This window comes from Dermacentor andersoni, unplaced genomic scaffold (genome assembly GCF_023375885.2).
Source record: "Dermacentor andersoni unplaced genomic scaffold, qqDerAnde1_hic_scaffold ctg00000398.1, whole genome shotgun sequence".
Lineage (NCBI taxonomy): Eukaryota > Metazoa > Arthropoda > Arachnida > Ixodida > Ixodidae > Dermacentor > Dermacentor andersoni.
In genome coordinates, this window is record NW_027315083.1 from 55,001 (window position 1) to 70,000 (window position 15,000).

At 54.7% G+C, this 15,000-nt stretch overlaps 3 non-coding genes across 3 annotated transcripts; 1 reads left to right on the plus strand and 2 right to left on the minus strand.

Moving 5' to 3' along the window:
- Nucleotides 1–1,085: 1,085 nt before the first annotated feature.
- On the minus strand, nt 1,086–1,238 carry LOC140214517 (5.8S ribosomal RNA). Its single transcript, XR_011891454.1, has one exon. It is a non-coding gene; the product is annotated as a 5.8S ribosomal RNA (ribosomal RNA).
- A 1,574-nt stretch (nt 1,239–2,812) lies between these two features.
- Nucleotides 2,813–4,627, minus strand: LOC140214513 (small subunit ribosomal RNA). The gene has a single exon (XR_011891450.1). It is a non-coding gene; the product is annotated as a small subunit ribosomal RNA (ribosomal RNA).
- A 5,693-nt stretch (nt 4,628–10,320) lies between these two features.
- LOC126523419 (U2 spliceosomal RNA) lies at nt 10,321–10,512 on the plus strand. Its single transcript, XR_011891449.1, has one exon. It is a non-coding gene; the product is annotated as a U2 spliceosomal RNA (small nuclear RNA).
- Nucleotides 10,513–15,000: the final 4,488 nt, after the last annotated feature.

Sequence of the window (15,000 nt, forward strand, 5' to 3'; positions counted from 1 at the left end):
TTACGGACGAGGCTGGCAGGCGGCACAACGCCTGCGCGCGTGCGTCATACGAGCGGTATGCCGAAAAGGACTCGACACGTTCGAAAACCCAGCGCCAACCGAGTGCGACGCCCTACCACGTCCTTCGCCCAACACGGAGCTACTTATAGACGAGGCTGGCAGGCGGTGAACCGCCTGCGCGCGTGCGGCGCACGAGCAGTTGCGTGGTAAGCGACCGTGTCTGAAGCCCAAACACCACCGAGGCAAAGATCGCCTTAGCAGCGCGCCGCTTCAGCGGGCACCGCAGGGGCGACTAAAACCTGGCGGGAGGCATCGTCTCGTGTAGCGTCGCCCCTGCCCCAACTGGAGTGGCCCAGTCTTTAGGGGACAGAGACTGCGAAGCACTTGGACCGACGGCGGACTACGACGGAACGCTTCAGCTCCGCCAACGGGGCACCCACGCTCTCGAAGGAGACATTTTCCGTTTCGCGGCAATTCTCCGCCGTGCCGTGACTCTTCTCGCTCGCAGACGGCGCTGTCGCGTCGAACCGCTTTCGGGGGCCACCCTTCTCCTCCCCGCTCCTCGCAAGAATCTGCCGATTCCCATTCCTGCGACGAAGCCCGGAAGGGCGCCCACACAGCTGCGGTGACGTGAACGAGCGACCAGCTCTGGAGCTCGACGTACTTCGAAGGCAAACAGCGCAAATTGCGATCGCGCTGGCTTTGCGCACGGCGCGGGAATCGGCCGGCGTTTCATTCCCACGTTTTCCGTGCACGCAAGCGTGCGCTTCCGACTCTCTCGCAAACGTGCGCGCTACATGGCAACAGACGTTCGCGCCTCGTGCTTGGACCGCTCTTTCCCTGCAGGTATCCGACTCCATCCTGCGGCGGTCTTACTAGAGGCGCGCACTCGTCACGCTGCAGTAGTATTGCCTCGTTTCCGTCTTTTCGAAGAATTGGCACAACGGTTTGCCACCGTCTCCCTCTCGTGAGGCCGCTGGCGCGTGGCTTTAGCGCTCAACGTACTGTCCATGATGCCGACGCGGTCAAAACGAGTCGACGGACGCACGTTCCCTGTGCGCCGAAGTCTCTCTTGATATGTGATCCGACCCTCAGACAGACGAAGCCAAGGGAAGACCCAAGGCCGCAATGTGCGTTCAAAGAATCAGTGCTCAGTGTGTCCTGCAATTCACACCAAGTCTCGCAGCTGGCTGCGTTCTTCATCGACCCGAGAACCGAGTGATCCACCGCTTAGAGTCGTGAAAAATAGTTTGTTCAATTCAGTACAGTACAACCAGGGTTTTAGGCACGTGGCGTCTCCCTGTGTGTGGTTTCGAAGAGCGCCTTTCGGCGTGCGCTCCTCCAGTCTCGCTCTTTCGGCGGCCGCGTCTCAGCAGCTGAAAGCCTAATGGCACTCCACTCCTGCTACTCGCGCGTGTGTTTTGCGCCCACGCCTTCCTCGCTTGCCCTCGAGGCACCTTATGCCGTTTGCGCGCACTCGAAGCCGGTTTTACCTGCCAACCATCCACCGGACCCGTGTGTCTCGTGTGCACGTTCACATCGCTCCACTAAAAATTGCAAAGAGCGACAGAGCCATGATTAGGGCTAAGCCGCTGTGGAGTCTTTAACGGCTACACGGCCACGGGCAGGGCTTCACCCCCATCGACGTGCTTCGCTTCAGTCAGCAGTAGGTTCATAGAAGGGCCTCAAACACACACACACTTTCGCATCGGCAGATCGCCGCAGCATAACCGCTGTTGATCCAACAGCCTACTTGAGACGAAAGACAAGAGCCCGGCGCGCGTACTCGCGCAGCTCTCCAAAACCACTCGGCCAGTGCCAGGGACGGCTCCCTGCGCCGGCGCCACAACAAGTCTACTTGAGGCGGAAGACGAAGCCAGCAAGGGCCTGGCCGCAAGTGCGTTCGAAACCGGGACTACAGTCCCTCGTCTGTCCGTACTTCCTCTTTCGACGTGCGGCGCCTTCCCAAAGCGCACAAGTCCGCTAACCGCAGAACGCTTCCGACGTAGCAAAGCCGCGTTTCCTTCGGTACTTCGCAGCAACGCCGCCTTTCCCTCGGCGGCGGGCGAATAGCCTGCAGACGTCGTCGCATTAAACCGCGATCTCGACACCTCGCGCGTCACGAGCAGGAGCCGACCGGCAGCCTCCGGCCCTTTCGGACTCGGTGGCATTTGCCGCGGAGGACGGGAGAGCACTTTAGGCCACGGTTCCTTCCGTACTTGGCAGCCGCACCCTCATACCGACAGTTCCATGACCGACCGAGCGCCACACCGTTCCTTTAGTACTTGGGTGGCAACAAAGTCGGGTCGTTACTCCATACTCGCCGCAGGAAGCGACCGGCAGCCGCCAGCCTTTTCAGACTCGGCAGCGTTTGCCGCGGAGGACGGGAGAGCGCTCGCACCACGGTTCCGTGTGTGTACTAAGCGGCAGCGGCATTAGCTCTCGACCGTCAGTTCCTTGACCGACCGCACGCTTCGCCGTTCCCCTCGTACTGGGCAAAGCAGCAGGTCGGGTCGTCTTACTCCCATTCCGCGCAAGAGCGCCAAAGCGGACAGAAAGCCCACCCAGTGTGCGTTACGCCGTTTCTACCCGCGGGCGCGGCCAAGCCAACCGTCCAAGGTTGCAGCCGGCGTCCACTGGGCGCAACAAATTTGGCACGGGGCGCCCCTCAAAATTCAGGCAGTCCCCGGCATGTTCGGGTATAGCCGTCCCCGCGTCCAAGCGGGGCCAGCGGCGGAAAGCGTCGGGCGCAGCGAGCTGCTTCACCCACACGGGGTAGAAACAATGGCGCTCGCCACCCTTCACAATCCGGTAATGATCCTTCCGCAGGTTCACCTACGGAAACCTTGTTACGACTTTTACTTCCTCTAAATGATCAAGTTTGGTCATCTTTCCAACAGACCGGCGCAACCGAAAGGCCGCGCCGGACATCGGTCCGAAGACCTCACTAAATCATTCAATCGGTAGTAGCGACGGGCGGTGTGTACAAAGGGCAGGGACGTAATCAACGCGAGCTTATGACTCGCGCTTACTGGGAATTCCTCGTTCAAGGGGAACAATTGCAAGCCCCTATCCCAATCACGAAAGAAGTTCCACGGGTTACCCAGTCCTTTCAGACAGGGATAAAGACACGCTGCTTCCTTCAGTGTAGCGCGCGTGCGGCCCCGGACATCTAAGGGCATCACAGACCTGTTATTGCTCTGTTTCGTGCGGCTAGGAGCCGCTTGTCCCTCTAAGAAGGTTGTAAGGTGCTGGGAACCCCGCACCTATTTAATAGGCTAGAGTCTCGTTCGTTATCGGAATTAACCAGACAAATCGCTCCACCAACTAAGAACGGCCATGCACCACCATCCACCGAATCAAGAAAGAGCTCTCAATCTGTCAATCCTCCCAGTGTCCGGGCCGGGTAAGTTTTCCCGTGTTGAGTCAAATTAAGCCGCAGGCTCCACTCCTGGTGGTGCCCTTCCGTCAATTCCTTTAAGTTTCAGCTTTGCAACCATACTTCCCCCGGAACCCAAACACTTTGGTTTCCCGGAAGCTGCCCGCCGAGTCATTTGAGTAACTCAGGCGGATCGCTGGTTGGCATCGTTTATGGTCAGAACTAGGGCGGTATCTGATCGCCTTCGAACCTCTGACTTTCGTTCTTGATCAAAGAAAACATTCTTGGCAAATGCTTTCGCAGTAGTTCGTCTTGCGACGGTCCAAGAATTTCACCTCTAGCGCCGCAATACGAATGCCCCCGTCTGTCCCTCTTAATCATTACCTCGTATTCCAAAAACCAACAGAACAGAAACGAGGTCTTGTTCTATTATTCCATGCAAGTTTATTCAGGCGACTCGCCTGCGTTGAGCACTCTAATTTTTTCAAAGTAAAAGCACCGGCCTTCTCGAGGCACACAATGAAGTGCACCAAGAAAGGACCGGCATGATGTTCAGTCCGAGCCGTCGCATCGGGTAGATGCACTACTCGTCTGGAACTGAGATCCAACTACGAGCTTTTTAACCGCAGCAGCTTTAGTATACGCTATTGGAGCTGGAATTACCGCGGCTGCTGGCACCAGACTTGCCCTCCAATTGATCCTCGTTAAAGGATTTAGAGTGTACTCATTTCAATTACGGGGCCTCAAAAGAGTCCCGTATTGTTATTTTTCGTCACTACCTCCCCGTGCCGGGAGTGGGTAATTTGCGCGCCTGCTGCCTTCCTTGGATGTGGTAGCCGTTTCTCAGGCTCCCTCTCCGGAATCGAACCCTGATTCTCCGTTACCCGTAACAACCATGGTAAGCAAGTAACCTACCATCGAAAGTTGATAAGGCAGACACTTGAAAGAAACGTCGCCGGCTCGTGGCCATGCGATCAGCACAAAGTTATCCAGAGTCACCACACAATACGGGCCGAAACCCGATCGATCTTGGTCTAATAAAAGCACCCGTCGCCCAAAGGGCTTCAGGCTCACTGCATGTATTAGCTCTAGAATTGCCACAGTTATCCAAGTAGGAAGAAACGATCTAAGGAACCATAACTGATTTAATGAGCCATTCGCGGTTTCGCCTTATTTCGGCATGTACTTAGACATGCATGGCTTAATCTTTGAGACAAGCATATGATTACTGGCAGGATCAACCAGGTAATCGTTCAACTGCGCGTCCAGCCTTTCAAGCAGGCCGGACGCCGTTTTTGCGATGCCGAGGCCACCTTCAGGCGCCCCAACACGCTTCGTTCTCGCAAAGGGTAGCACTTTGCACAGTCCGAGACGACGGCGTTCGAGCTCGCTACGGCGCCCTCCCCGCAGGGCCGGGTATCGCCACGCGGCAAGAAGCACGCAACATTCTCGATAGACCGGTTGTGTCGACTCGATCGCGGCTTGCGGTTTCTCTCGAGCCCGCAGCACTGGTGGACCGACCGACACTTGCAACGTAGCCGAGACGGCAAAGCCGCTAGGCGACGGGTCACGCCCGCGCCTTCGGCGCTTTCGTATTTGATTCGTCCGAGGACGATGCGGAACACACTTCGATATCGTGGAAAAAGCGTCGTCCGACAACCAGCCCCTAACGCATCAAGCGGATGAGGCTGCAGACGTCAGCTGTGGGATCCACGGGAGCGATACCGGGGACACGCTTGACGGGCACGAAGCCCGCCGCATATCAAACACCCAGGTCGCTTTGGGGGCGACTGCTCTCTGGGACCCCCATATAATAGCAGCGATAAGTACCCAGACCTCCATGGGGCCGTACTCGTGCCACTTTCGACGAGCGTTTGGCGAAAATCGTGCCGCCTCGTAACGCCGCGAGCAAGATTGAAAGCTTACGTCGGCAGCACAATGCCGAAGTCGTGAAAGCGCAGCGCGTCTACCGAATGCGCGAACGGCAATTTCTCGCTAATGGCCAGTACGGTTTCCTGCACAATTGCCTTTCTGTCGCCCTACGGGGCCCCCGGCCGATCGATTCGAGGCACGCTAGCACGGCCCCTTCGCCATTTCCGAGCACGAGTGCGAACAGTGCGGGCGGCGTGCTCGACGCCCCGGCTGACGTCGTTTCGGACTTTGTCTCTTCGCGTGCTCGCGGCAACGCCGCGGCCAACGACGACGTCTGCGCGGTTCTTTGCCGGTTCCCGGCGTGCTATAGTGCAGCCCTCTGCAGGGTGACACCGGCTCCGTCGTGGCCGTGCGGCGGCTTGTACGCAAAAGTTGCGTCAAAGGCGTCGCGCTCGCGCCGCCCCGGCACACGCGGTTTCGGACTTTGTCTCTTCCAGCGCTCGCGTAGTCGTGGGCACGATTGTCGACTTCGGAACGGTGCGCGGACACCGCCACGAGCACGCGCAAGACGAAAATCGCACTACGGTACAATGTCGGCCGGGGCCCTACGGCCCCTTACAGTAGCAGCGATAAGTGCCCAGACCTCCATGGGGCCGTACTCGTGCGACGCGGCGGCGTACTGCGCCGAGCCGAGCGCCAATATTTGGCTTTTGCAGGGCGGATTCGAGCTCTGGCGATTGCCGCGGTACCGCCGCTCACCGATTCAAGGCACGCTAGCGCGGCCCCTTCGCCATTTCCGAGCACGCGTGCGAACAGTGCGGGCGGCGTGCTCGACGCCCCGGCTGACGTCGTTTCGGACTTTGTCTCTTCGCGTGCTCGCGGCAACGCCGCGGCCAACGACGACGTCTGCGCGGTTCTTTGCCGGTTCCCGGCGTGCTATAGTGCAGCCCTCTGCAGGGTGACACCGGCTCCGTCGTGGCCGTGCGGCGGCTTGTACGCAAAAGTTGCGTCAAAGGCGTCGCGCTCGCGCCGCCCCGGCACACGCGGTTTCGGACTTTGTCTCTTCCAGCGCTCGCGTAGTCGTGGGCACGATTGTCGACTTCGGAACGGTGCGCGGACACCGCCACGAGCACGCGCAAGACGAAAATCGCACTACGGTACAATGTCGGCCGGGGCCCTACGGCCCCTTACAGTAGCAGCGATAAGTGCCCAGACCTCCATGGGGCCGTACTCGTGCGACGCGGCGGCGTACTGCGCCGAGCCGAGCGCCAATATTTGGCTTTTGCAGGGCGGATTCGAGCTCTGGCGATTGCCGCGGTACCGCCGCTCACCGATTCAAGGCACGCTAGCGCGGCCCCTTCGCCATTTCCGAGCACGCGTGCGAACAGTGCGGGCGGCGTGCTCGACGCCCCGGCTGACGTCGTTTCGGACTTTGTCTCTTCGCGTGCTCGCGGCAACGCCGCGGCCAACGACGACGTCTGCGCGGTTCTTTGCCGGTTCCCGGCGTGCTATAGTGCAGCCCTCTGCAGGGTGACACCGGCTCCGTCGTGGCCGTGCGGCGGCTTGTACGCAAAAGTTGCGTCAAAGGCGTCGCGCTCGCGCCGCCCCGGCACACGCGGTTTCGGACTTTGTCTCTTCCAGCGCTCGCGTAGTCGTGGGCACGATTGTCGACGTCGGAACGGTGCGCGGACTACGCCACGAGCACGCGCAAGCCGAAAATCGCACTACGGTACAATGTCGGCCGGGGCCGTACGGCCCCTTACAGTAGCAGCGATAAGTGCCCAGACCTCCATGGGGCCGTACTCGTGCGACGCGGCCGCGTACTGCGCCGAGCCGAGCGCCAATATTTGGCTTTTGCAGGGCGGATTCGAGCTCTGGCGATCGCCGCGGTACCGCCGCTCACCGATTCAAGGCACGCTAGCGCGGCCCCTTCGCCATTTCCGAGCACGCGTGCGAACAGTGCGGGCGGCGTGCTCGACGCCCCGGCTGACGTCGTTTCGGACTTTGTCTCTTCGCGTGCTCGCGGCAACGCCGCGGCCAACGACGACGTCTGCGCGGTTCTTTGCCGGTTCCCGGCGTGCTATAGTGCAGCCCTCTGCAGGGTGACACCGGCTCCGTCGTGGCCGTGCGGCGGCTTGTACGCAAAAGTTGCGTCAAAGGCGTCGCGCTCGCGCCGCCCCGGCACACGCGGTTTCGGACTTTGTCTCTTCCAGCGCTCGCAACCATGTCGGGGCCGACGCCGACGACTGCGTGGTGTTTCAACGATTGCCGGCGTGACACAATGCAGCTGCGTGCGGGATGCCAGCGATTCCGTCGTGTCCGTGCGGCGGCTTGTACGCAAAAGTTGCGTCAAAGGCGTCGCGCTCGCGCCGCCCCGGCACACGCGGTTTCGGACTTTGTCTCTTCCAGCGCTCGCGTAGTCGTGGGCACGATTGTCGACGTCGGAACGGTGCGCGGACTACGCCACGAGCACGCGCAAGCCGAAAATCGCACTACGGTACAATGTCGGCCGGGGCCGTACGGCCCCTTACAGTAGCAGCGATAAGTGCCCAGACCTCCATGGGGCCGTACTCGTGCGACGCGGCGGCGTACTGCGCCGAGCCGAGCGCCAATATTTGGCTTTTGCAGGGCGGATTCGAGCTCTGGCGATCGCCGCGGTACCGCCGCTCACCGATTCAAGGCACGCTAGCGCGGCCCCTTCGCCATTTCCGAGCACGCGTGCGAACAGTGCGGGCGGCGTGCTCGACGCCCCGGCTGACGTCGTTTCGGACTTTGTCTCTTCGCGTGCTCGCGGCAACGCCGCGGCCAACGACGACGTCTGCGCGGTTCTTTGCCGGTTCCCGGCGTGCTATAGTGCAGCCCTCTGCAGGGTGACACCGGCTCCGTCGTGGCCGTGCGGCGGCTTGTACGCAAAAGTTGCGTCAAAGGCGTCGCGCTCGCGCCGCCCCGGCACACGCGGTTTCGGACTTTGTCTCTTCCAGCGCTCGCAACCATGTCGGGGCCGACGCCGACGACTGCGTGGTGTTTCAACGATTGCCGGCGTGACACAATGCAGCTGCGTGCGGGATGCCAGCGATTCCGTCGTGGCGGTGCGGCGGCTTGTACGCAAAAGTTGCGTCAAAGGCGTCGCGCTCGCACCGCCCCGGCACACGTGGTTTCGGACTTTGTCTCTTCGAGCGCTCGCAGCGATGTCGAGGCGATCGCTTACGTCTGCACGGTTTCCGGTGTGCTACAATGCAGCAGTCTGCCGCACTACACCTCTTGGTTGCCGAGGCCAGCACGGCAATTTACTGAAGCGAGCGCATTGCGCCCAGGCGGCAGCGGACTTTGTGCTTTCGGGAGTGCTCTTGCTGTAAAATTTGAACGGCTGCAGCTGCGCGAAGCAAGTGTACCTATTTTCACTCTCTCTCTGTCTGCCTTTGAGGCGACTGTAATTTCACTTTAAACGCAACTGGAGGCGGGAGCAACCTGATGAGAGTAGGTGGACTTCGGTACATGTTGTAATTTAGAAATTGCTTTCAAGCTTTGAGGACATACACCTTCGCGCCATCTGCTTTCCCCGTCTCTTTGGCACTTTATAGTATGTGCTGCATGCTCTGCATTCCAAAGAAACACGCCTGTGTCTCTCCCTCTCTCACGTTCTTCTTCTTTTTGTAGCTGCTGTTGTAGAAGATGCTATGCTCTTTAATCGCTGTAACATAGAGTGCTTGCACAAGCCAACAACTGTTGCGCGTTTTTTTTTTTTTTTTTTCTCTTCCCAAGACGTTTCTGCCATTATTCACTAACTCTCGTTCTTAGTATGCAATGGAGCGTTAGCTCGCGCCATCTACCTTTCTTTCTGTATTGCAAAGTCCGCAGGTTTTCCTAGTTCCGTACACAGATGGCGCTAATGCGTTTTGGCGCCAGGTTCGAACGACCTCGCTGTACTCGTGTTTCCCATTTGAATGTTTCAAAGGGGTTTGCGACAGGGGGTGGTTCTTGTGCAAGGCTGAGCTTTCCAGCTGCGTTTAAGCTATGCTAGCATGTGTGCGTATATATATATATATATATATATAAATACACAAACACACACACACACACACACACACACACATGCATATATACATACACACACACGGTAATGGTAAAGATGATGAGGTAGCACTTTTTTTTTTTTTTTTACAATGCCTGTGTTTCAGATGGCGATCTTTCTCCCCTCTATGTTTCCGGTGGGAAGGAGTGTGCAGCGTTTTCTATATTTATTTTGTCATTCACTTCTATGTTGCTCGTCTTCGTACATGGGGCATGCTACCTAATTCTACCGGTCGATTCGACACGTTGCGATCCGTCCCGGCCTGTGCCGTATCAAAATTTTCAGTGGGCCTTGCGGTAAATAAAAAGAAATGAAGGAAATGCGCGTAGTATATTACAATTGCACACGGGCTTGAAACGAAGCCCTCAAGGAAGGTCACCTTGAGCGGTCGCATTCAGACGGAAGTAAGCATTCCCCTGGCGCGTTTTTTTCCGCTCGCCTGTTCCGTTTTCTACGAGGTTGCCTTGGTTGGTTTCGCGTTACAAGCAAGCTTGCACTCGGGTCTCGTTTCTACGCGACAGCGTTTCGTTAACAGCGAAAGACTGAGGCGTTGCGAGTTCATCCGTGAGATAGGGAGCGTTGAGTCTGTACACAGGCTGAATTTTATAATATTGCCCACGCTGTTGCTGAGGTTACCCATGTCGGCAGGGCGCCCACAAGGCAGTAGTACAATGAAGTGAAGTGAAGGACATCGCTTCTCGGCCTTTTGGCTAAGATCAAAGTGTAGTGTAGTGTAGATCAAGTGCAGTAGGCAATACCTACGCACACTAAAACGCCTGTGCATCAGCGACACGATTAGCGCCTCTACGAAGATTTTTAAAGCCCATGTAGGCACGTCTTAATGATCTTTTATGTTTTAGAGAAGCGTTTTGCCATGTATTTTACACCTCTACAGTTTTAGCCTTTTATCACTAACACCACTAACTAGTTTTTTTAGTCATTTGTTTACGTTTTTAGATTATACACCTTTTATCCGTTTTTTCCTTGGTTTTGTAACATATTTTTGATGTATTTGTAACTAGCATAAATAAAAAACTCTGTTCTTATCAGCTTAATATCTGATACGGGTTCTATATGGACCCACGATATTAAACCTATTTTTGGAAGTTGGCGGAGTGCTTGAAGCCTGCTTCACCTCCGCCGCAGGTCGGCCCGGTATTGCACTACCTCCGGGATCGGCCCCGCTCACTTAGGTGAGACTTCATTCAATCAAAATGAAGAGCACAAGCTCAACGCGAGCAGTGACTTGACACGCACCATTCCTATACTACACGCAACGATGCCGGTTCGCGGACCACGAGAGTAATTAAACTGCCACTCCATCTGTGTGTAGCGTCGCACTTGTTGCGTCGCAAATGGGACAGCCGCTCCAGCAAATTTCTAGTTATGGGCTTCGAGAAAAATTAATGAAAGCAAAAGAAAGAACCAGAATTCCTATTTGTCCGATGTCTCTGAATGATTGTCTCCTGTAAAGAGCCACTTGGGGGGATGGGGGGTAGGATTAGCCGTGGGGTTCGCAATCAATATGAATCCCACTCAAAGCCAACACTGGATTTTGGAGTTCACTATCGCTTGGATCCGTAAACCACCGCGGCCACGCAAGCTCGCCCTGCCGCCGAAATCCGCTGCCCAAGTGGAAGAAAGATTCCCTATGAAAGAAAAATAGAGTGCCCGATTTCTGGCAACTACTGTGCAGCCTTTGTGTACACATTTTCGCAGCAGTGGGACCGAGCGCCTCGAAAACAAACTTGTCGTATGCCCAAATGTGGCGAAATATATTCAAGGGTTAAAAGGTGCCTCATCTTTCTAACCTGTATGTTACGAAGACCTGTTGCTACCTTTTCATCATGAACATCATCATCATCATCATCCTGGCTACGCCCACTGCAGGGCAAAGGCATCTGCCATGATCCTCCAAGTACCCCGGTCAGGTGCCGATTGTCGCCATGTAGTCCCTAATCTAATCTGCCCTCCTAACTTTCTGCCACCCCCTGCTACGCTTCCCTCCTCTTGGAATTCAGTCTGTAACCCTTAATGGCCACCGGTTATCTTCCCCCCAGATTGCATGCCCTGCGCATGCCCATTTGTTTTTCCTGGTTTAAACTTTGGTGTCATTAACGAGCGTTTCTTCTCGCACACCCCAATCTGCTCTATTCCGATCCCCCCGTGACGCCACACCCATCATCCTTCTTTCCAGAGCCCGTTGCGTCGCCCTCAGTTACCCTTCGGTAATCCTCAAAGCTTTTTGTTGGGGCACTCGTGGCATCTTTCTCGTTTAATGAAGTCAAATTTTTTTCAGTTTTGGGGGAAAACTCAATGAGCTAGGCGCGATTGTGTCCCTGGCGCCGCTCTCAACAAGATGGCGGCGCCCATGCTTTTTGCCTGCAGGTTCGGCCCTACGCAGAACACGCCTGCCGGGCAGTGTAGCCACGTTGAAGGGGCAAAGCGTAGTGCAGTGAAGCGCTTGCTCGGGCGAAAAACGCAAATATGAGCCAAACAGGAATTTCCATTATTGGAAATTCCAGTTCAGTTTGCGCATTGCGTTCGCCTAAGGTAAAGAACACAAATGCGAGTGCCACAGCAGTCAAGTCAAAGCTTAGGATTGCGTATCATTTTTTTTTTTTTTTTTCTTTTCGTGCCTTTTACTCCTGGCCTGCGTGGCCCTAGCGCGCATGCACACGAAAGTAATGAAATGCTGAAAACACGAAATAATGCGGTGCGGCTGTATCATATCTATTTTGTGCGCTTTGTTCTTTGTGGACTACAGCGGTGTGCGTCATGAGAAAGTTTCGGTGCCCTTCTTGGGTGACCAGTGAAGCTATATTTAAAACCACATTGATTTGTACGGTTATTGCTACAAACTGCGTGTGGGTGTTTTTCTTTTTCGCTGCCAACGATGGGTTATCGCAACCGCGATCGGTTCTGCTGCTACGCTAGACGCGTGCTTGCCAACGGTTGGCTCTATACGCGACCCGCGACGCGTGGTCGGCACATTCAAGCAGTCAATTGCAAACCGTTCCAAGAAAAAGGATGTACTCCACTTGCCACCTAGTTCGACGATTGTACTTTCTGACCCTCGAGGAAGCGCCGCCTTCCCACGTTTTCTATAATACGATAAGATTCAGAGCGACCGCGACCACTTGTCTTTGTCAATATCTCGGAAACGCTTTCTTTGTTTTCTTTTTTTTTTTTTAAATCCAGATACTCAGACGCGCCCGTGTTCACGCGCACTTGTTCTCTCCGATAAGCAGGGAAGCTCGGTTGGGGTGGTGTCGGGCCTTGCGCATGCGCTGCTGAGCTCGTCGCTTCGCCGGCCGGTCGATGCTGGCGCGGTACTGGTAATGAACTTCGACGTGCATGGTGAAACGTCACTTTGTATTGCCACTGTAGACTAGCAATGCAATGTGTTTGCGAGCGATTGGATAAATGAGAAAGCGTGCACTGTCTACAGTTCATGCCCCTCTAGAGTAGTGGAAATGTTGCTCCAAGTGTTAGGTTTGTAATTTGCGCCTACGAACATGAACTAAACAAAGAAAATGGTCTGCAGCCGCCTTCGCTTCATAAAATTCCCGTACGAAGAAATTTCCGTGCGCGAATGAGAGAGCAAAAGAGAGAAACCATGTTAAGAAGAATGGCTGCCTTTTACGTGATCTCGCGCATGAAACCAGACGATAGATTAATTTTAGCCGTTCATTTTGATTTGCCGAATGTAAACCGGAACACTTTCTCCACGCGGTCTTCAGATTTGAATGGCAATCAATCACATCCTTTCTTTTTTTTTTTTTTTTCTGTTTCTTTCTATCTGGAACCGAAAGAATTCAGAACGCCATTTCAATCTTAGATTCGATTAGATATCGCGACTGGTATGCTGAAATATCACGCCTTATCTGGTGTTAACCTTCTTGATCACGGCAATAAAAAATCGCCAGTTCCCGAACTTTAATCGCGCCGAAGATGAACCGATATGCTGGATTCTTATTGTCATGATTTTATAGAAAGCGCTGGTTCTATGGCTAGCTTTGAGGAAAAGAAAAACATCGTTCAGGAATGTATAACTCTAAACAACTAAAAAAAAAAATCTGCCGGCAATTGGTACTACAACGAGAGTACTGAGAATACTGGAAAAGATGAAATCCAATCATGCTGAACTGAACTGAGATTATTTCATCAAGACATGCCCCGAAAAACGTGGCCACTTTCAATGATAATTTCAAATGTGATTTCTTTCTTTTTTTTTTTCTTTTTTTTTTTTTTTACGACGGATAATAATTATCTTTCCAATGGCGGATGTGAAAATTTCAGAGCACGTCATTTTCGAAATCCCAAGGCCCCGGACGCATTCTCTCTTCTTTAAGTATTTTGGTGGTGCACACGGAGGAAAATTTCGCGCACGTAATTTATAAACTAGTAGTTGATTTTCTAGAAGAACACAAAGTGCTGACAAACGGCCAACCAGGACACAATTAAATTGGTATTACGCACGGTTTCGAAGCCGCGGTAACAAAAGGGTAACAAAGGGACGTTCATTTCGTGGTGTCGATTTCACGTCTCTCACAATAAAAAAAAAAAAAATAATAATAATAAAAACTACTGCATAAAATAGGTTTTCCCAAACTGGATGGTTTCGATCAGCTTTTGAACAGCCCTTCCTTAAATTGAGTTGGCGTTGATTGAGCAGGTGCGGGCCTCTGCTGTTTTGGATTTTTGTAAATGGCATCAGTACTGGACAGTCCGTTCACTTGAGGATCAAAGGAGAAACCCCCCAAAAAAATATCATATCGTGGTGAGAGACGTGGCAGATGAGTACAATTATCGGCAGAAAAAAAAAAAGGAAAACCGCCTCGTACTCAGAAGCCGCTCCTCTCACGTGTGAAGCTTCAAACAAATTGTTTTTCTTGAGACGCTCTATAAAGTTATACACAGCTCCTTAAATGCAGCACCCGCACACAAAGCCAAACGTTCCAAGCTGGAAAGAAAGCATGAAATTCGCGGTGCCCGTTTCCTGTGAAACAACGGGCAACAATACGCCAAGTCCGCTACCACGTCAGCCGGGGCGGCCACACCCCGCCCGCGCTTAAGCCACATATGGCGACTGAAAATGCTCGCCGCTCAAGCTGCGCGCGGCAAAGTCCGCAACCACGTCAGCCGGGGCGGCCACGGAGAGCGCCGAACGCCCGCGCTTAAGCCTGAAAATGCTCGGCGCTTACGCCAGGTAGCGAGAAAAAATGCTCGGCGCTTAAGCCACGCGGGGACTAAAAACTGAAGCCACGGGATTGTTGCTGAAATTGTATGCATTCCGGTGGAGGTCTGTCGGCGCCGGCGCGCGGCAAAGTCCGCAACCACGTCAGCCGGGGCGGCCACGGAGAGCGCCGAACGCCCGCGCTTAAGGCTGAAAATGCTCGGCGCTTAAGCCAGGTAGCGCGAAAAAATGCTCGGCGCTTAAGCCAGGTAGCGAGTAAAAATGCTCGGCGCTTAAGCCACGCGGGGACTACAACTGAAGCCACGGGATTGTTGTTGCTGAAATTGTATGCAGTCCGGTAGAAGTCTGTCGCGCGCCTGCGCGCGGCAAAGTCCGCAACCACGTCAGCCGGGGCGGCGAAAAAAAAAAAAAAAAAAAAGCAGCCCCCCTGTACCAGTGTGCGCGAGGCGGCAGTCAATACCGGCCTCGCTGTTACAG